The 20,398-nt window shown below is 53.6% G+C and overlaps 1 protein-coding gene across 1 annotated transcript in view; it reads right to left on the bottom strand.

The window, feature by feature from the left end:
* The window catches only part of ARHGEF10L (Rho guanine nucleotide exchange factor 10 like), a 247,907-nt gene extending 230,781 nt beyond the window's left edge, over positions 1-17,126 (bottom strand). Inside the window, exon 1 of the mRNA XM_075906164.1 lies at positions 16,848-17,126. The gene's annotated coding sequence lies outside the window, so the exon portion shown is untranslated. The remainder of the gene's footprint in view (positions 1-16,847) is intronic.
* Positions 17,127-20,398: the final 3,272 nt, after the last annotated feature.

The raw sequence follows: 20,398 nt of genomic DNA, 5'->3' as shown, positions 1-20,398 counted from the left end.
GCCACATCTGGAGTATTGCGTCCAGTTCTGGGCCCCCTACTACAGAAAGGATGTGGACGCATTGGAGAGGGTCCACCGGAGGGTGGCCAAAATGATTAGGGGCTGGAGCGCATGACCTATGAGGAGAGACTGAGGGATTTGGGTTTGTTTAGTCTGCAGAAGAGAAGAGTGAGGGGGGATTTGAGAGCAGCCTTCAATTTCCTAAAAGGAGGTTCCAAAAAGGATGGAGAGAGGCTGTTCTCAGTAGTGAGGGATGGCAGAACAAGAAACAATGGTCTCGTTACAGTGGGGGAGGTCTAGGTTGGATATTAGGAAAAATTATTTCCCTAGGAGGGTGGTGAAGCTCTGGGATGGGTTCCCTAGGGAGATGGTGGAATCTCCATTCCTATAGGTTTTTAAGTCTCAGCTTGACAAAGCCCTGGTTGGGTTGATGTAGTTGGGATTGGTCCTGCCTTGGGCAGGGGGCTGGACTTGATGACCTTCTGAGGTCTCTTCCAGCTTTAGGGTTCTATGATTCTAAGACAGGAGAACTCATTCTTCCGCTCTGCTTTGCACTGATTAGGCCTCAATTGAAGTACTGTGTCCAGTTCTGGGCACCACATTTTGGGAAAGATGTGGACAAATTGGAGAGAGTCCAGAGAAGAGCAACACAAATGATGAAATGTTTAGGAAGTATGACCTATGAGGGAAGATTAAACAAACCCAGGCTTTTTTTTCCAGTTTGGAGAAGACTTAAGGGGAACATAACAATTATCAAGCACCTACAAGGTTGGTACAAAGAGGAGGGAGAAAATTTGTTTTTAACCTCTAATGACAGGGCAAGAAGCAATGGGCTTAAATTGCAGCAAAGGTGGTTTAGGTTGGACATTAGGAGGTTTTTCCTAACTAACCATTAAGGGTGGTTAAGCACTGGAATAAATTTCCCAGAGATATTGTGGAATCACTGGGGATTTTTAAAGAGCAGGTTAGACAAACGTCTGTCAGAGATAATCCAGATAATACTTACCCCTGCCAGGAGTGCAGGGGACTGGTCTAGATGGCTTCTTGAGTCCAGTTCTATGATTCTATGATGCTATGAAATTGACCCACCCCCAAGATTCAACAGACAGCAGGGGTTGGCTAAATACGCACTGAGAGCAGAGAGTGAACTGTTTCTAAGATTTCTACAGCAGCCAGCTCTCTCTCTCACTCACACACTCACACTCACACTCACACTCATTCACAACACACAGACGTGCGCACACACCGTCTTCCACCATCACATACCCCATCTCTGCAGAGCGGAGGAAGGGAGAGACACCAGAGAAGGACAGCTTTCCCTGTCTTAAAAAGACAGCACATGGAGTGTCTCAGAAACGTACCCAGCAGCATGTACCCACACTCTATCATACACCCTCACACCTTGTCTGTGCCGCACACACTGTCCCAGTCTCTGTGCCACATGCAAACACACAATCTCTATCACAAAGTCTGTCTTTCAAAGACACACAGAGAGTGTCTCTGTCTCCCTCACACACAATTCTCTCTCTAGCCCTCTGCCCCACTCCTTCCACCAAGGCCCCGCCCCTTCTAGGGCCCAGAACTGGCCCCTGACAATTTACCAAAATTTGTAGAGTGGCGACATGGCAAAAATTATTGCCCACCCCTGACCTACAGCTTGAGTCTCCAGTGCCTTGAGTGGCATTCTTTTTCATCATCACTCACACTAGTGCTATGCAAAGCATAAGTAAGATGCAATCAACTCAGAATCCTGCACTTTTGCACTTTCACTTTGCACAAGCAAAAGCAATTCCATAAGGCAGAGCAGGTTAAAAACGGGGGCGGGAGGAAAATGTGGAAAACCTTGACATTGTTTTTGTTTTCCAGGATTGAAAAACAAACCCACTTTTCCCCTCCTCTCTCCACCCCCCACACACAGTTCCATAATGTTTTAAAACCAAAATTAATATAACCATGGTTCCAATATTTTTCATTTATTGCCCCTTCCAGGAGCAAGGAGACAGCTCCCCAACACACATCCTATCCAGGGCCCGGAGTGGCTGTCGGCTCCCCTGCATATGTGTGTGTTAACTGGTCAAGTTAAACCCCAGACTCCAAATCAGTGTTTGCCTTGACATACTGATCCATGCAAAAATGACAAGCTACCCCGTTCTCTCTCTAAGATTATAAGTCGTTTTAAACACAAGGTAAGAAAGTATTGTTTAGATCCACCCTCAGAAGGAGCCATTTCCTTGTTATCCTGAAAATATTACTAAGTGAACTAAAACTATTTCATTTAAAGAAAAAAGCAGCCACTAAAAAACCCTCCTGCAACAACCTTTGTAAAGACGACAAAATGAAGCCGTGCACGGATCAGAGCTGGCAGAATCCCGGAGAGAGAGAACTCATGATCCAGTTGAGCAACTTTGCCCATGACTCTGCTGTTTTGTAACTTCTAGAGCCAATTTTCCATGAAGCCAAGAAGAAAAGATGCTCTAATCCTGGCAGCCTGACTCAGCCACTGCAGGACAGGAAATACCACTATGGGAAGAGAAAACATCTTACCCACATAAGCAACTCTGGGAACAGCAGGGGTAAACCAGGCGGCTTAGATCCTGAGGTGGAGTCTGCCACTGGCTCTCAGAAAGTGTCTCCTGCGTGGAAAATGCTGGGTAAACACAGTTGCACTGACTAGTGCTATAGTCTGGATTGTAGGAGCACCGTGATGAATCATGCAGCGGGAATTTTGCATGACTCAGGACATGTGAGCACCAGTGGGTGAGGGAATAAGAGCGACAATTACTGTTGGTCTGACAGTTCAGCGTGTGTCTTGGACAAGACTCTCCCTTATGCCAAGGACCTCGGTCAGGAAGACCTAAAGTGCCTGGAAATCTGCCCCCACTCTCCCCCCAAGAATCCAGCTGGTGCAGAATTCTACCTGGCTCTGCTTCTGTCACAAGGATAATGACATGGCTGTTTTCTTCCCCCTCTGAGGCCTTGGGCCCCACTAGAAGCAGATCTTATGCAAAAGCAACCCTGAGACTGCTCTGATCTGCACTAGGGGCTTGGCAGGACCCTGAACAACCCCAGAGTACAGAAAGTAAAACAAGCATTTAAAGTCTTTACCCCCTGAGCTAGGTACACATCGCTGAGTTGTTGTACAAGGAGAGTTTCTCAGATGCCTAAACCATTAAGGAGCAAAAGTCTCATTGGCTTGCAGTGAGATTTATGCCCCTAAAACCTTTAGATGCTTTGAAAAAATTTCCCCGTACATATTATTTTATTGGAATTATGTCCGGTTCTGGAAAAGGCAGAGGCGATGCGCTGCCAGCCTCCTTCCTTTCCCCCCTGCCTCATGTGCCCCAGCTGGCCAGGAGAAAGCAGAGGCGTGTGCTGCCCCAGCCTCCCTCCCCCATGCTCTGGTCAGCCTGGGGAAGCCTGGGGTGATTCTCCAATTCCTACCCCAGGAGAGAAGCTGGTGGCAGGGCTGGGCCATGGGGGCATGGCTGGGGGCAGGGCACCCCCCTCCCCAGAAATTCACACACTCCTCTTCTCCAAGATATAGAAGTACTCAGCCTGAGTGGAAAGAAGGGTTCTCCAGTAAGGTTATGAGGGTTACAAATAAATCAAACGGGCAGGTAAATGATGGGTTTGAAACGAGCTAAGAAAATCATAGACTCAGGTGGTTGGAAGGGTAAGATCATGTTCGGCTGGATGTCCTACCCTTGTAGTATGCGCTGCGTTTGGCTGAGGCATCCTATCCTTATAGTATGTGCTGATCCCATTGGGAAAGTGCTAAGTGTTCCCGTGACTAACTGGGGAAGGTGGCTCCATTCTCCATGTGGATATAGGATGGCTCTCTAGAAAGAGAGGACCTAGGATCAGGGCTGAGCAGTCCAGAGAGGAACTTGGGGGGGGGAGGGGCAGCCAAGCCCAGGGAGTAGGCTTGAACTGATCTTTGTTAATTTTTCTATTCCACCTCCAGGAAAGGGGCTGAGATTCAAATCTACACGCTGCAAGGATTGTCTCAGAATGGGCTGGATACGGAACCCCCTTGTAGACCGGTTAGAACCTACTTGCCAATACACCCTTTTCTCTCCGTTCCAGGATTTCCTTATTTGACTGCTCGGCAGATGGTACTGAGGCAAATATTAAACTCCCAGCTCTGTCATGTCATTTGTAAGGCAGGTATGATAAGATTATCTCTAAGTACTGCCATTGAGTGCTCTGCATTCGCTCGAAGGGCAGACAATTTCCAAAAATCAGCCTACTGCAGAGATCAATGGGATTTTAATTATTTCCTTTATGAAATACCAGCACGGCCACCAGACGTGACTTATAGCATCATTCACGTTAGACAATGGACGTGCTGGGGGAAATAGAAAAGGGAGAAGGAAAAGAAAGAGGAAAAGAAAACTGAGTGATTGTCAAAAGATAACATTCAGGCCTAAGGTCAGCATTATGAGATGTGGGTTCTAACTCCAACCCTCCCATCTACTCCCTTTGTAATATCAGGCAAATCACAATTTGAACAGAGTGTTACTCACCAGTTCTGCTCCGGGGCTGTGTCTAGACTGCATCCCTTTTCCGTAAAAGGGATGCAAATTAGACACATCGCAATTGCAAATGAAGCAGGGATTTAAATCCCCCCCGCTCCATTTGCATAAACATGGCTGCCGCTTTTTTCCGACTCGGAGCTTTGCCGGAAAAAAGCGCTATTCTAGACGGGGATCTTTCGGAAAATAAAGCCTTTTCTGAAAGATCCCTTATTCCTCAGAGAGATGGGAACCCGGTGCATCGTTCGTTTTTCTGTCGACTTTTCCAAAAAGTTCACCTTTCGTGAGGGAAAAAAAGCAGGTTTCACTCCCAATCGCCCTGCAGATGCAGATGCAAATTCTCTTCCTTCCTGGGCACCAATGACAGACCGGCTCATGGCATTAGAGTCAGCTCCATTGGCACTAACCCAGCACTAGCAGCCCAGCTACAGTCGCATCACCATGGCCACAGTCAGGAAGCACCGAGCCTGCACAGGGGTAACCAAGCCTATAGTACCAGTGAGAAGACCAGAGATGGAAAGGAGCCTACTGGATTCACCCATCCCAGCACCGGGGTGCAGAGCAGACAAAGAAAGAAGAGCGAACGGTCCGTGTCAGTCAGGGCAGCTTCACGGAAATCAATGGAGCAATGGCAACTGGTGCCAACTGAGGAGCTAGCCTGACATTGTTCCTGTGCCTCGGTTTCCCCTAATGGGCCCATTCCACCTTTGTAATGCACTTGGAGATCTGTGCTGTACCGTTGCTGAGTATGATGACTGGCTGCTAGAAAGTGAATGTTTCCTGTTTTGAATTAAGCCTTCCTGAAATAGCAGCTGCAGGCATTCCAGGGTTTCCACTAGCTTTCACTGAGCCAGCCCACCCCCACCCCCACCGCCCTCCCGCCGTGCCAGCCAACAAGCCAGCATCCTCTTCAGCTTGAGCTGAGCTCCACCTGGAGACACATTAGGAAGCACGACAGCTGGTCAAACAGGGGGACAGGAAACTCCAAACCAGTCCTATCCAGTCCGGCTGCCCATGCTGTCTGGACCAGGTTGTCCAGTGGGCCATGTCTCCACTGGGATCTCTGGCACAGGTGTGGGGACCGTTTACCATTTGCAGGGACCGTTTATGCTAGTGCAGCAGGATTTGCGCCAGTACAACTTGCCCCCGTTGGAAACCAAAGAGAAACCGCCCCGGGTGCAAACTGGGATGCGTTTGTGCCTGCGTTCGAGGTCTGCGCGGCTACGGCTACACGGCAGCGCTATAGCTAGTCCGCGTCTTTTGGGCGCGCTCGTTATTCCGACGTCCTTGTAAATCTCATGGCATGAGGAGTAAGGGACGTTGGGGAAGAGCGATTTATTGCAAAGTAAGTGCTCTGTCGACAGCGCCACATTTCAAATTGAACTCAAAATAAGCGACACAGGTCGAGTAGCTTATTTCGAGCTCTGGGTGCAGTGTCAATGCCACCTACTGGGGCAACTCCCCTAGTGGCTGCAGTCCCTGGGCAGACATGGCCTTCTTGTCTCGTCGTGCGGCTGATTCAAGGTCCTTGGCTTGTACTTCCCTTCAAGGCAATGCATAGTCCCATCCCTGCCCAGCTGGAGCTCTGACCCCATTTCCTCCTCTCCCCTTCGCTCCCACCCCCTCTCCGCAGCCAGGCTAAGGATGTTAAAATGTGGTTAATTGACTAGTTCTGTGTTCCCCAACATGGCGCCCGCGGGGGCATTTGAATGCGCCCTCCAGGTGCTCGGGGCTGGCCTGGCCCCGGGCACATGACGCATGGTGAGCGCCGGCCCCGAGCGCGCGGTGCTTGGGGGGGAGGGAGCACTGGGCGCGCGGCGCTTGGAAGGGGGGGAGCGCCAGCCCCAGGCGCACGGCGCTTGGTGGGGGAGGGGCCGCCGGCCCTGGGTGCGCGGCGCTTGGCGGGGGGGGGCGCCGGCCCCGGGCACACAGCTATGGGGGGGGGCCCCGCCCCCGGGCATGCGGCTATGGGGGGGGGCCGCCCCCGGGCACCCGGTGGGCGAACGGCCACACCCCCTGGCGCCCAGCGGGCAAACGGCCACGCCCCCTGGCGCCCGACAACCTCAAAAGGTTGGGGACCACTGGACTAGTTGATAGACACTTTCGCATTTCACCTTTGAAATGTACAAGAGCCCCTGCTGGAGCTCTTGTACATTTCAAAGGAGGAATGCGGAACTCCTAGTACAGGGCCAGTGGGAAGTCCTGCTGACTCTGGGTGCCTGCTTTGAAAAGCCATGGAGCCCGGGGTCAGTGGGGGACTCTGAGTCCATGCTATGCTGCATGCCGCTAGGAGCCTGGGGTCAGCCGAGCACTCCCGAGCTGATCCCGGGCTCTGCTCAGCACTTCCCCGGAACCTGGCCTGGAACCCGCCGTGGAGGCAGCGTTTCAAAGGGGCAGTGGAGCCCGGAGTCAGCTGGGGACCCCCTAGCTGATCCTGGGCTCTGCGCAGCATTTCCCCAGAACCTGGGGACAGCTGGGTATTCCTACTGATCCTGGGTTCTGGGGAAATGTCGCGGGGAACCCGGGGTCAGCTGGGAGTCAGCTGGGAGTCCCCGGTTGACCCCAGGCTCCACAACAGCTGCCCCTTTGAAACACTGCCTTGGGTTTCAAAGCGGCGCAGCTGTGCAGTGCTACCACTTTGAAGTACCCTCTGCCCTCCCCCCCCACTTTTGCTGCCTCTATCTCATAGAGGCACCGGGGGAAGGGGGGAGAAATCGACTAGTCGATTAGTCAAAAGACTATCCGATAAGCAAATGCTTATTGGATAGTCGACTAGTCTTTAACACCACTAATCCAGCCTGCTCCCCATGCCTAGATCCCTGCTTTCTCTCTCCCCTTCCTCACCGCCCCTCTCAGTCCCCAGACCCGCCCATCTCTGCTCTGCTGTCCCTCGACTAGCTTGTCTTTGTAACTCGAGAGCTTGGGGCTTGTCAGCAGAAGCTGGCTCACAGTGGGCCTGGCCCTGGGGATGGGGTAGAAGATGCCTGGAAGGGCCAGCCTGCAGAGCAGTGCCTGTCGCCAGTCATCCCAGCCGTGCATCCCTGGGGCTGATCTGCAGGGGAAGGCTGGCTGGCAACCCAGGGCGTGGCTGAAGGGTGCCCAAAGCCCACCTAGAGCAAAGACTGATGGAGGAGGAGGGCTGGAGTGGTTGGTCCAGAAACGCTTCTTATTCTGAAACGTGCTCCAAACCCTCCTTGCAGCTTCCCTTCCTCCCCTTGGCCCTTGAGGGATAAGCCGCCTAGATCACCTCCCACGTTCTGCAGAGACAGTCTCCTGCCAGCGGGGCCAGGAGGAGTTGGCCACAGAAGAGACAGCCCCCATGGGGGAAAGGGCTAGCAGGCAGGCAGGCGCTCTGCGGGGAGTACATTTCGCTCAGCCAGGAGAGGGGTTGCCAGGTTCCAAAGGCGCTCACATCCAGCACCCGCCGGCCAGCGGGGGGGGGGGGGGGGGAGGGCTGAGAGAGCACGTGGGGTTCCTGGGGGCTCAGAGAGACCAGCCCGGCACCCATCATTGAAAATGAAGCTCCAAGCCTGCTGCTGATCCAGGGCTGGTTTCAGTGCATTTGTAACCCCCGGGAGGAGGGGGGTGCTGCATGTGCCTGGTCTGGGCTTTCCTGGCCAGTCCCATCTCTGCCCGTCACCAGAGGCTGCTGGAAATGACCCTCCCGGCTCTCTCAGGGGCGGGGCGGTTGCTGTCCCCCTGCATTGTCAGCTGCCGACCCGTCACACCCAGCACTCCACCCGCCAGGCCTCTGTCGTAAGAAGGAATTTGATGGTGCCGCCTCCACCCAGGTTGGCTTATAAAAGAACAATTCACCCATTGTTTCGTTGGGAACCAGATAAGCCAGACGGACAGCCCCAGTGACATGGAACGGCCCTTGGGATGCCATGACAGCAACACCCTAGGCAGGGCCGGATGATCTGCTGGAGCTGGTAGCCTGCCTCTTGTTCCTACTGTCGAGGGCCCCGAATCGGCAATCAGATCCACACAAGGAAACCCCAAAGGCCCCCCGGCATCCCATGGGAGGCAACAGATGCTAGCCATGTGTGTGTACGGTTCTAGCCACACGGCTCCTATGGCGCGAATGGGGCCCGTCAGGGGCGGCCCGAGACGAGCTGCCGGCAACTGGCGCCCTAGGCGGAATGCGCGATCGGCGCCTCCGCATCTAAAGCCCTCAGTGGCGGTGCATCATTGGGCTCCCCGTTTAACGCGGCGCCCTAGGCGACTGCCGAGTCTGCCCCGGGGCCAGTAACGCTCCAATACTGTCCCACAGGGTTGTCAGCCCTAGGGATTTCACAAGAACAGCCAGACTGGGTCAGACCAAAGGTCCGTCAAGCCCAGTGTCTTGCCTTTGCCAGTTGCCTCAGAGGGCGTGGACAGAACAGGCAATCATCAAGTGATCCCTCCCCTGTCACCCATTTCCAGCCGCTGACAAACAGAAGCTAGAGACACCGGCCCTGTTTACCCTGGCTAATAGTCATCAATAGACCTATTCTCCATACATTTCTAGTTCTTTTGAAGCCTGTTATAGTCTGGGCTTTCACAACATCCTCTGGCAAGGAGTTCCACAGGTTGACCTTGTGTGGTGTGAAAAAGATCCTTCCTTTTGTTTGTTTTAAACCTGCTGTCTATTAATTTTATCTGGTGACCTCTAGTTCCTGTGTTATGAGAAGGAGTAAATGATACTTCCTCATCTACTTTCTCCACACCTGCCATAATTTTATAGACCTCTATCGTAGTGTCCCCTCCTCCTCTATTCCTAGCTAAAACACCCAGTTTTATTAGGCTGTCATCACAAGGCAGCTGTTCCAGACCCCTAATACTTTTTGTTGCCCTTTTCTGAACTTTTCCTATTCTAACGTATCTTTTTTGAGATGAAGCGACCACATCGGCACACAGTATTCAAGATGTGGGCGTACCGTGGATTTACACAGAGGCAATGTGATATTTGGTTTTATTTTTATCCCTTTCTTAATGATTCTCAACATGCTGTTTGCTTTGGCGGCTGCTGCGGATTGAGTGGATGCAAATCTCCGGGATGGTATTTGCTGTTTTTACAACTCCTCTAGCTCCTGGTGTCAAGTGACAGCAAGAAAGAAAAGGGACATTTCTAGATTTTGGGGCTGCAGAGAAAAGCTTGAAAATGTGACTCCCGAAAGATTCAAAAGACACAAAGGGGAAAAAAATCCAACTTTATTATTACTTTTTTTAAATCTCATGATTTTAGGATTCTGCCTTATGATTTTTGTTACTTTAAAACTTTTATCTGCAACCAGGAGGGCTGGAAACTTCCTACTTTTGTAATGAAATAAAAGAATGTTGCCTAATCGTATACATGCATCTGATGAAGTGGGTCTTTGCCCACTAAAGCTTATTCTCCAATAAATCTGTTAGTCTATAAAGTGTCACAAGTCTTCTCGTCACTTTTGCAGATCCAGGCTAACACGGCTACTCCTCTGGGTATGTCTACACTACCCCGCTAGTTCGAACTAGCGGGGGTAATGTAGTCATCCACAGTTGCAAATGAAGCCCGGGATTTGAATTTCATGGGCTTCATTTGCATGAAGCCGGCCGGCGCCATTTTTAAATGCCGGCTAGTTCGAACCCCGTGCCGCGCGGCTACACGTGGCACGGAGTAGCTAGTTCGGATTAGGCTTCTAACAAGGAGTACAGCTGGTACTCCTAATCCGAACTAGCTACTCCGTGCCGCGTGTAGCCGCGCGGCACGGGATTCGAACTAGCCGGCATTTAAAAATGGCGCCGGCCGGCTTCATGCAAATGAAGCCCGTGAAATTCAAATCCTGGGCTTCATTTGCAACTGCGGATGACTACATAACCCCCGCTAGTTCGAACTAGCGGGCTAGTGTAGACATACCCCCGGATACTTGCCTAATCATCTGACTCCAGCTGCTGGGTCTTTGTTCATAAGTAACAATCCTCCCTTTTCTGCGGCTCTTTTCATCTGTAGATCTCCAAGCACTTTACAAAAGGATTTTACTGGCAGGGGAAAGCAGCTTGTCCAAGGTCACCCAGTAGCAGAACAAGGAATGGTCTACACTACCCTTATTTTGAAATAATCAGCGGAGCGTCCACACTACCACGCCCGTTATTTCGAAACAAGGAGCTGATTATTTCAAACTAATAACTCCTGCTTTCCTTGAAGAACAAGCTATTTCGAATTACAGGTCGGCCCTCCCCGGTCCAGCACCCTGGGGACTCGAATGGTCCCAAACAATGGAGTTTGCCGGACGAGGGGAGGTTAAGGCTCTCTACACAGCTGTAGGCTCTTCCTGCTGCTGCCTCCACCATGCCAGGCCTGGCTGGGGCTGCATCCTGCACCGCATCAGCTCCAGACAGGGGTCAAACCCGCTGCCCTCCAGCCCCAGCACTGGCTGCTCTCTCCCCTCCTGCCACAGCGCCAGTCTGGGCTGTGTGCCCAGCTGACTCCAGCCCCAGCCAGGCACCACGCCATGCTCCTGGCCACCAGCTCTGCTACCTCCAGGCCTGGCTGCGACTGCTCCTTGCCACCAGCCCTGGCCAGCTGTGCTCTCCCCGCGCTGGCCCCACTGGAGCTGGGCTCCCCACCACCAGCCCAGACTGGGTTAGGATTCTGAGCCTGGCCAGCCGGGGCTCTCGGGTCCAGCAATATCTATGATCCTGCCAGACCACAGATGTTGCCGGACCAGAGAGTCCTAGAGGTTCGAGGTTCAACCTGTAGTTATTTCGGGAGTTCTTATTGCAAAATAATATCCTAGTGCAGCCACGGCCCTACAGACCAGTCCAAAGTGCTAGCCACTCGTTCGTGCCTCTCACACAGCAAACATCTCACGGCTCCCGATAAAATAACAGCAGGGCCGGTCCTAACCAATTGGCGGCCCCGGGCGACTGCCTGGCTCACCTGTAGGAGTGCCAGATGGTTTAAAAAAAAACACCGGACAAAAATTTGTTAAGCAAAAAAAAAAGGGGGGGGGGGTTGGAGAGTAGCCAAAGAAACCTGGGGGGAGGATTCAGGAGGTCGGGCCGAAATGCAGTCACGGCCTGCCCCTAAGACTGGCTCTGTCGGCGGCCCCTTGAAAATGGAGGCCCCGGGAGACCATCCGGCTCGCCCACCCCTAAGACGGGCTCTGAATGACAGGAGCTGACATTGCTGGCATGTGAGAGGCAGACAGACAGGAATGGAGGGGGGATTCTTTTTATTCACACAAATTAATCACATGCCCGCCGGGATTGAAATGACAACGCTGTTCTACTCTCTCCGTGCGAACAGCAGCCGCCTGTCCAAGGAAACCTCCGTCGGCCTGTCTAGCTGCACGATGGGGTCAAGCAACATCCGGCCTCCCAGCGCTTGATAACAGTAATCCCCAGTCGTTTTGAGTCGGATCCAGGCAGACCCCGCAGAGAGACTGGCTTGGGCCCGTGTCCTTGAGTTTGTTTTTTTCCTCATCCCGGGGCTATGTCTACATGAGAAGTTTTCGTGGCAGAAAATATGCTAATGAGAGACTCATTAGCATAAGTCGTGACATCATTAGCATATTTTTCTGTCGTTTCTTCTTGCGCAAGGGCTTTTTGCGCAAAAAGAAGCAGTGTGGATGGGGGGGGCGGTTTTGCACAAAACCCCCCATTTTGAGCAAGATCCTTATGCCTGACCCCTTGTGTAAAAAGAAAAGCCAGAAAATATGCTAATGAAGTTGTGACTTATGCTAATGAGTCCCTCATTAGCATATTTTCTGCCACAAAAACTTGTTGTGTAGATGTAGCCCCTCAGATGGAAGAACATGGAGGATGCCACGGTGAGCCCCAGGAGACGTGTTTAACGAGGCAGGGAAGGGCTAAGCCTGGAACCAGAGCACAGAGGACTCACACCAAAGGGCTGATCCCTGGAGCCAGGCCGGCCCTACCATGAGGTGAACTGAGGCGGCCGCCTCAGGTGCCAGACCGTGGGGGGTGCCACTAGGACCCAGAGGGTAGAAAATTGTGTCTGCTGCTGGTAGGGTTACCAGGTAGCTTCAGAAAAAATACCGGACACACTTGATGGGAGTGGGAGGGGGAAGGGACCAGCTGGGAGGGGAGCAGGGCTGGCGGGGTAGAGGAGTCGGAGACAGCGGGGCTGGCCGGGGAGATCGGGGCGGGGTGTTGGGGGGAACGGGGCTGGCCGGGGAAGATCGGGGTGGGTTGTTGGGGGGAGCGGGGCTGGCCAGGGAGATCGGGGCGGGGTGTTGGGGGGAGCAGGGCTGGCCGGGGAGATCGGGGCGGGGTGTTGGGGGGAGCAGGGCTGGCCGGGGAGATCGGGGCGGGGTGTTGGGGGGAACGGGGCTGGCCGGGGGAGATCGGGGCGAGGTGTTGGGGGGAGCGGGGCTGGCCGGGGAAGATCGGGGCGGGGTGTTGGGGGGAGCGGGGCTGGCCGGGGAAGATCGGGGTGGGTTGTTGGGGGGAGCGGGGCTGGCCGGGGGAGATCGGGGCGGGGTGTTGGGGGGAGCGGGGCCGGCCGGGGGAGATTGGGGCGGGGTGTTGGGGGGAGCGGGGCCGGCCGGGGGAGATTGGGGTGGGGTGTTGGGGGGAGCGGGGCTGGCCGGGGAGATCGGGGCGGGGTGTTGGGGGGAGCAGTGCTGGCCGGGGAGATCGGGAGGTGGAGAACTGGCTGGCAGATAGCAGGGCTGGCCGGGAGGGGGTCTGGGTGAGTGTGGGGGAGAGAATCGGCCGGTGGGGAGCAGGACTGACCCGGGCACATGCAGATCCCAGGGCGCTGCCCGTCCCGCGCACAGTCCAGGCAAAGCACGATTGAGTCCAGCTACGGCTCCACAACGCGCCTGACCAGCGCTCGGGGGCACGGACGGGGCTTCTCCTCCTCCCCAAGGCGTCACTCCTACGTCAGACGCAACCAGAGGCTCCCAGCGCCGATCGCGCCCCGCCTCCCAGCCACTCCCCCGCCCCCGCCCGGCTTCCATGGGGGGTCCAGCCGGAACACCAGAAAACCATTGCACATGTCCGGTATTTTCTGAATTTTTTGACTTGACAGAGGGCCCAAAAACTGGGCTGTCCGGTTGAATACCGGACACCTGGCAGCCCTACCTGCTGGTGCAGACGTATTCTCTCTGCTCTAGATGCACAGAGATGGGGGAGCGCTGTGCTGGAGGAAGGAGGGCACAAGTGACCTTTCAAAGTTTTGGCCCAAGCGAGGGGCCATGGGGGTGTCATGTGAGCTCCCCGCCTCAGGTGCCAAAATGTTGTGGGCCGGCCCTGGCTGGAGAAAACCTTGGAACACGGCCCCGGGCTGCTCTCCCTTCTCTCATTGTCTCCCGCACTTGCCTTTCCCCGGAGATGAACTTTTCCTCTGCCCTCTGGTTCTGTTTCCACTTCCTTGTGGCAGGGAACCGGGCCAGGAAAGAAGGCAAGCGGGTACCTGCCTTCCGCCCCTCCTGCCCATGACTCAGGGCCCGTCACATTGCACCGTTGCAACGACATGTCGTGAGCTCAGCTCCACCCTGTTCCCTGGCAGGTTACCCCGCGCCCGACAGGGCCTTCTGCCAACGGAGCACGACTCCTTCCCGCACTCCGGCCGGCTTCAGAGTGACGCCTCGTCGGGGCGGCCAGCGCTCCATTTGTACCCAAAGCAGGGCCAGGGCCCCAGACTTTTTTTTTTTTTTTTTACATTCAGAATTGATGCGGCCAGCCCACGTACGCCAGGGCTGCCTCATAGGTGGCAGAGCTCAGCCCTGGCACAAAAGCAGCACCAATTCAGTTCTATTTTGGAACTAATTAAAGGAGATTTCGGCACCGTGATCTCTGAGCCCAGCTCATTTCGGGGGTTCGGTCTGTCGGACAGCCGGGCGTGGCCAGGGCCCAAGCTCTGAAACTAAGTTCCTTCTAAGCTGCTAAGCTGTTAATTCCTGCACACGGCCTATTCGCCTCCCTCCAGGAGCTCAAGGCTGCAGCGGGAGAAGTGCCCTGAGGCTGCTGCAGCTGGCGGGAGTGCCCACCGTCCCCAAACCAGAGCTGCCACGACCAGGGGAGAAGCACCTCTTCTCACTGGCCCTGAGAGAGCTTCCCTGGCTCCCCCCTCCGGCCTAGCCTGGATTTGCCCCAGCTAGGGGACAGGTGCCCACAGGTATAAAACTATGGTACGCCCACACCTTGAATACTGTGTACAGATGTGGTCTCCTCACCTCAAAAAAGATATTTCGGCCTTGGAAAGGGTTCAGAAAAGGGCAACTAAAATGATTAGGAATTTGGAACGGGTCCCATATGAAGAGAGGTTAAAGCGACTGGGACTTTTCAGTTTAGAAAAGAGGAGACTGAGGGGGGATATGATAGAGGTCTATAAAATCATGAGTGGTGTGGAGAGGGCGGATAAAGAAAAGTTATTTATTAGTTCCCATAATAGAAGAACTAGAGGACACCAAATGAAATTAATGGGTAGCAGGTTTAAAACTAATAAAAGAAAGTTCTTCTTCACACAGCGCGTAGTCAACCTGTGGAACTCCTTGCCAGAGGAGGCTGTGAAGGCTAGGACTAGAACAGAGTTTAAAGAGAAGCTAGATAATTTCATGGAGGTTAGGTCCATAAAAGGCCATTAGCCAGGGGATAAAATGGTGTCCTTGGCCTCTGTTTGTCAGAGGCTGGAGAGAGATGGCAGGAGACAAATTGCTTGATCATTGTCTTCGGTCCACCCTCTCTGGGGCACCTGGTGCTGGCCACTGTCGGCAGACAGGATACTGGGCTAGAAGGACCTTTGGTCTGACCCAATACGGCCGTTCTTATGTTATGTTCTTATGTGCCTCCTCTTCAGCCTGCTGGAGCTCCAGGCCCCAAGCTGCTGTGGTGAGAAAGGGCTGGGGGAGAGGGAGAGTCCTCTCAGGGCAGCTGACACCCCAAATCTTTCATCCCTAGTCTCTCCCCAAAACCCTCACCCACCCCCTCAGCCAGAGCCCTCTCCCTGCACTCCAACCTTCTGTCCCAACCCTGAGCCCCCTCCTGCACCCCAACCCCCTGGTCCCATCCCTGCCCCACCCTGCCCACGTGCGGAATGACTTTGCATGGAATGCGCACCAGCACGGAAGAGACGTCTCAACAGAGCACGATTCCTTATTGCCCTTCCTCCTCATCGGTGCACAGAACAAAAGTCATTCCGCACACGGGCATAAGAAACTGCTTCTGTAACCCGGCAAGCAGGAAGGGTCTCAGCCGTGTCTCCGTGGCGTGCTTTAGCCCCACTCCCCACATGGGCCAGCCTCATGTCTTTGCGGCTGTGTGGACGTACCCATAGCTACCCTGGAGCAAAACGAGGCCTCGGCGCCAGGGAACACATCTGCCCTTAGGAGAACACAGCCTGGAGTCAGCTCCAGGGGTTCTTGGCTCCCTCTCAGCGCAATTTCCTCCCCTCTTCTCCTCACACTTGGAGTCACTCGCCCTGGGCAGAGCAGAGGAGAATCGGTTTGTCTGCATGCTCCTCCCAGTCACGGCTGGGTTCTCACGAGCTCCTGCTCCCCTCTCCTCACAGTAATAGGGCAGCAGACTCCCCAGGGAAACCTCCTTGCTCCTTGTCTCGCTCCCTGAGGCAGCAGGGCCGGAAGGGGCTGTCAAAGGGACGAAGGGGAAAGTGCCTCGCAGGGCTGAAGACAAAGTCTCCTAGACACCTAAGAAGCCGCAGTGACCAGCTCTAAAAGCTCAAGCTACAGCCCCAAGAGCAGGGCATGATCAGGCCTGAGGTAAGTTTAATGTTTGCAGGGGAGGCAGAACAGTCTGCGTGAATGGGGTTATTTTTATCAGCCCAAGCACTGGTATAATGGTGACTAACCAGGAATATAGCTTAGGAAAGACACAGGAAGGACAGTGAGGACTAGTGGATAACTCACAGATTGGAGGCCTAGGTGTTATTCCCAGCTCTGCCACAGACCTGCTGGGTGACCTTGGGCAAGTCACTGCCCCACTATGTGCCTCAGTTTCCCCCAATCTGTAAAGTAGAACTAGGGATCCTGACCTCCCGTGTAAAGCCCTTTGACGTGTGCTAATACCACTTAGGAAGGGTGGGCGTTATTATACTGTGCAGCTAGGTCAACGGGACTCAGGCTAGTTAGAAAGATACAATTTCCAAACGAAGACCAAGCATTTAACTGGTTAAAAAAAATCCCAGCTGTGGAATCCGAAGAGGAACCAGCTTCCCACAGGAGGTTCCCGCGCACCGATCCTTTGATCCACCAGCCAAACCACCTCAGCCCAGATCTGATCAAGATCCTATCAGTAGCACAACACACTCAGCCCGGCGCAGTGCCGAGGATCCCCTCCGCCTGGGAAGACAGACACTAAAAATCTTACCTGGCTCCTCTCCAATGCTCTGCTCGCCCCTCCCGAAAACGAGCCCTCGGGTGCAGCAAAGCCGATTTCGCTCCCGTGGACGAGTCCGATTTGAGGTCTCCAATGTCTCGGCTCTCCCTTCCAGTGCAAGGACTGTCTCGCAGGAGTCTGGAAATTCATCAGACACTTGCAGGAGGAAGAGAGATCCAACAGGTATCAGCGTTCCCTGTCTGGAGTGACGGCTACCGGCTCAGTTTGGGCTGGGCCTCTGAGTCAGCCAGTGAATGAAAGTCTGGAATTAAAAGCTGTCCTGCTGCCAGCTTAGAGGCGGGGATCCTTCCTTCGTTGTGCTGCAGAACCCCGGTCCGGAGTGCAGTGCATCTCAGCCCCAGGGGGTATCTCCCCCTTCCGTACCTGTTAGCAGCACAGAAGGCCATTTGCGGAGGAGAATTAACCTGGGTTTCCTTCATCAAGAAGAGCCCCCCCACACACACGCACATACACTAATATTTAAAACCCCCGTTGCTGCTTGAAGCCGGGCATTGCCCTGGGCAAGAGGTGAGAGCCAGCCACACTGTTCAAAGACAGCCTATGTTCTTGAAAGCACCAGTTATCTGGGGCACTTCAGTGACTGGGAGCTCTCTCCTCCCAGGCTTGCTACCCTGAGTGGGGTAGTCTCAGCGACCAGTTCGTGGACCACTCCAGTACCTGTGAGCTCCTTAGTGATAGAAATGTAGCCGTGTTAGTCTGGTGTAGCTGAAACAAAAGACAGGACAGAAAATTGTCACAACCATATATACCAAATTTCAGAACAGAAGGGGGAATGGAGGCAGGGGAAAGGGGGAGGTAAACGTTCCGTTCTGAAATGTGATTTGTCCTTTTCATATGTGTTCATTTTTTTTATTTGTATCCTTTGGTATATGTGGTTGTGACAATTTTCTTTCACTATTTGATCTGAGGAAGTGGGTCTGGCCCACGAAAGCTCATCACCTAATAAACCATCTTGTTAGTCTTTAAAGTGCTGCATAGTCCTGTCTTTTGTGAGCTCCTTGGTACAGTTTAGGAAGGCAGCAAGCCAGTCTGAGGGTATGTCTACACTACAAAGTTAATTCGAACTAACAGCCGTTAGTTCGAATTAACTTTGATAGGCGCTACACATACAAACTGCTAGTTCGAACTTAATTCAAACTAGCGGAGCGCTTAATTCGAACCAGGTAAACCTCATTCTACGAGGACTAACACCTAGTTCGAATTAAGCAGTTCGAATTAAGGGCTGTGTAGCCTCTTAATTCGAACTAGTGGGAGGCTAGTCCTCCCCAGCTTTCCCTGGTGGCCACTCTGGGCACCACCAGGGAAACTCGTCTGCCCCCCTCCTGGCCCCGGAGCCCTTAAAGGGGCACGGGCTGGCTACGGTGCCCGTGCCAGGTGCAAGCCTGTCAGCACCCAGCCAGCAGACCCTGCACCTGGCACGGCACGAACCAGCTACCTACTGCCACCCAGCCCTCCTGGTCTAGTGGGTGGCAGCGCAAGAGGTGGGCGCCCGCCTGGTCTAGTGCGGAGATCGTGGACCTCACCCACGACCTCCGCACTAGGCACAGGAAAGTGCCCGTCTAGGGCAGGAGAGCTGCCAGCCTTGCCACCCGGGAGCAGGTTTGCATGAAAATCAAGGTGGTGCAGTGAGACCCCCGACCCTGAGCCCTGAGCTTAGAATGGCCGTACTGGGTCAGACCAAAGGTCCATCTAGCCCAGTAGCCTGTCTGCCGACAGCAGCCAACACTAGGTACCCTGGAGGGGATGGACCGAAACAATGACCAAGCCATTTGTCTCATGCCATCCATCTCCAGCTTTCCACAAACAGAGGCCAGGGACACCATTTCTACCCCCTGGCTAATACTACACCATGGACCCCAACCTCCATGACTTTATCTAACTTCTCTTTAAACTCTGTTCTAGTTCTAGCCTTCACAACCTCCTGCAGCAAGGAGTACCACAGGTTGACTATTTGCTTTGTGAAGAAGAACTTTCTGTTATTAGTTTGAACCCTGCTACCCATTCATTTAATTTGGTGTCCTCCAGTCCTTCTATTATGGAAACTAATGAAGAACTTTTCTTTATGCACCCTCTCCACACCACTCATGCTTTTATAGACCTCTATCATATCCCCCCTCAGTCTCCTCTTTTCTAAGCTGAGACGTCCCAGTCTCTTTAGTCTCTCTTCATCTTGGACCTGTTCCAAACCCCTGATCATTTTAGTTGCCCTCCCCTCTCCCACCCTCTCTCTTCCCCTCTCCCACCTCCTTTTCCCAGTTTCCCGAGTTTTGTTCAATAAAGAGAGTTTCTATTTTTGAACACACGTGTCCTTAATTTTGTATATCAGGAAGGGGGGCTAGGGAGGGGTAAGTGGGAGGAGGTGAGGGAGGAATGGGGTACGAGCCCCCGATGGGGAGGACTGGGGTGGCTCTGTGGGCTTCTCGGGGTGGAAGCTCTCCTGAAGCCCCTTGATTGACCCCCCCCTCCGGATGGCAGCCTGTGGCAAGTGCAGCCGGGCTGATGGCCGAGTGCTGTGATGTGCCGAGTGTGGGCACTCAGGGCACTCCAAGACAGGACTGCTTTGCAAGCGGGAAACCCCTGAGGACTGTCTGTCAGGGGTGGGGGTCAGGTCCCTTTAAGCACAGCCCTCGGCTAGCCTGAGGCAGCAGCTCCACGCTCTAAGTCCTCCTCTGATGCCCTGCCGGCACTGCTTCCGGCCATCCTTAACCTCGGTTCAGGGTCCACTCAATGTGGACATGCTAGTTCGAATTAGCAAAATGCTAAGTCGAACTAGTTTTTAGGTCTAGATGCACTAATTCGAATTAGCTTAGTACGAATTAACTAATTCGAATTAAGTTAGTTCGAATTAGTGCTGTAGTGTAGACAGACCCTGAAAGACGCTGGTGTCGACATAGCCTTAAAGGTTAAAAGCCTACTACTGCTACAGGTTAATGAAGTTACCTTTTTAGCATGAGTGGAAGAGAATGAGTTTTAGGAGAGGAAGGGCCCTTGTTCCCTTCCTGATGACTTCTGGTGCAGGCCATTACCTTTGGTTTTCCAGCCATAGCAGCAGATAGTGCTATTAGAGCTTACAGGGAACATGGCCTGTGAACAGCCTCAGCCATCCAAAAGAGAAATGCTGCCCAGCTGATTAGCAGAGCACCCACAGCTGGCAGCATGTATTGCTCATTGTGGTGCACACCCACATTTGCATTTGTGCATGCAACAAAATTTATTCTGCACATGGATGGAAAGAATTAGAGGGAACATTGCTCACAGGCTTATGAGATATGGACATCTGCAACAGAGTCAAGCTATGGGAAGCAGCATCCTGCTCAGGCCACCTTATCAGCTAATGAGAGTTTGTTTTGAAACTGTAAAGCAGAGGGGGTCTCAATCTATGGCCCATGAGCTCTGGGACATCTGGCTGGCCACATGGTGCTGGGTCCTCCTGGTTTTACATGTGCTCAGCCCGGAGCTGCAAACAACGTAGGCATAGCTAACTGCATTAGGGATTGCTGCTAGATATGCTGGGGAACGGG

Source organism: Pelodiscus sinensis, chromosome 23 (genome assembly GCF_049634645.1).
Source record: "Pelodiscus sinensis isolate JC-2024 chromosome 23, ASM4963464v1, whole genome shotgun sequence".
Lineage (NCBI taxonomy): Eukaryota > Metazoa > Chordata > Testudines > Trionychidae > Pelodiscus > Pelodiscus sinensis.
This window is presented reverse-complemented; position numbering and strand designations above follow the sequence as displayed.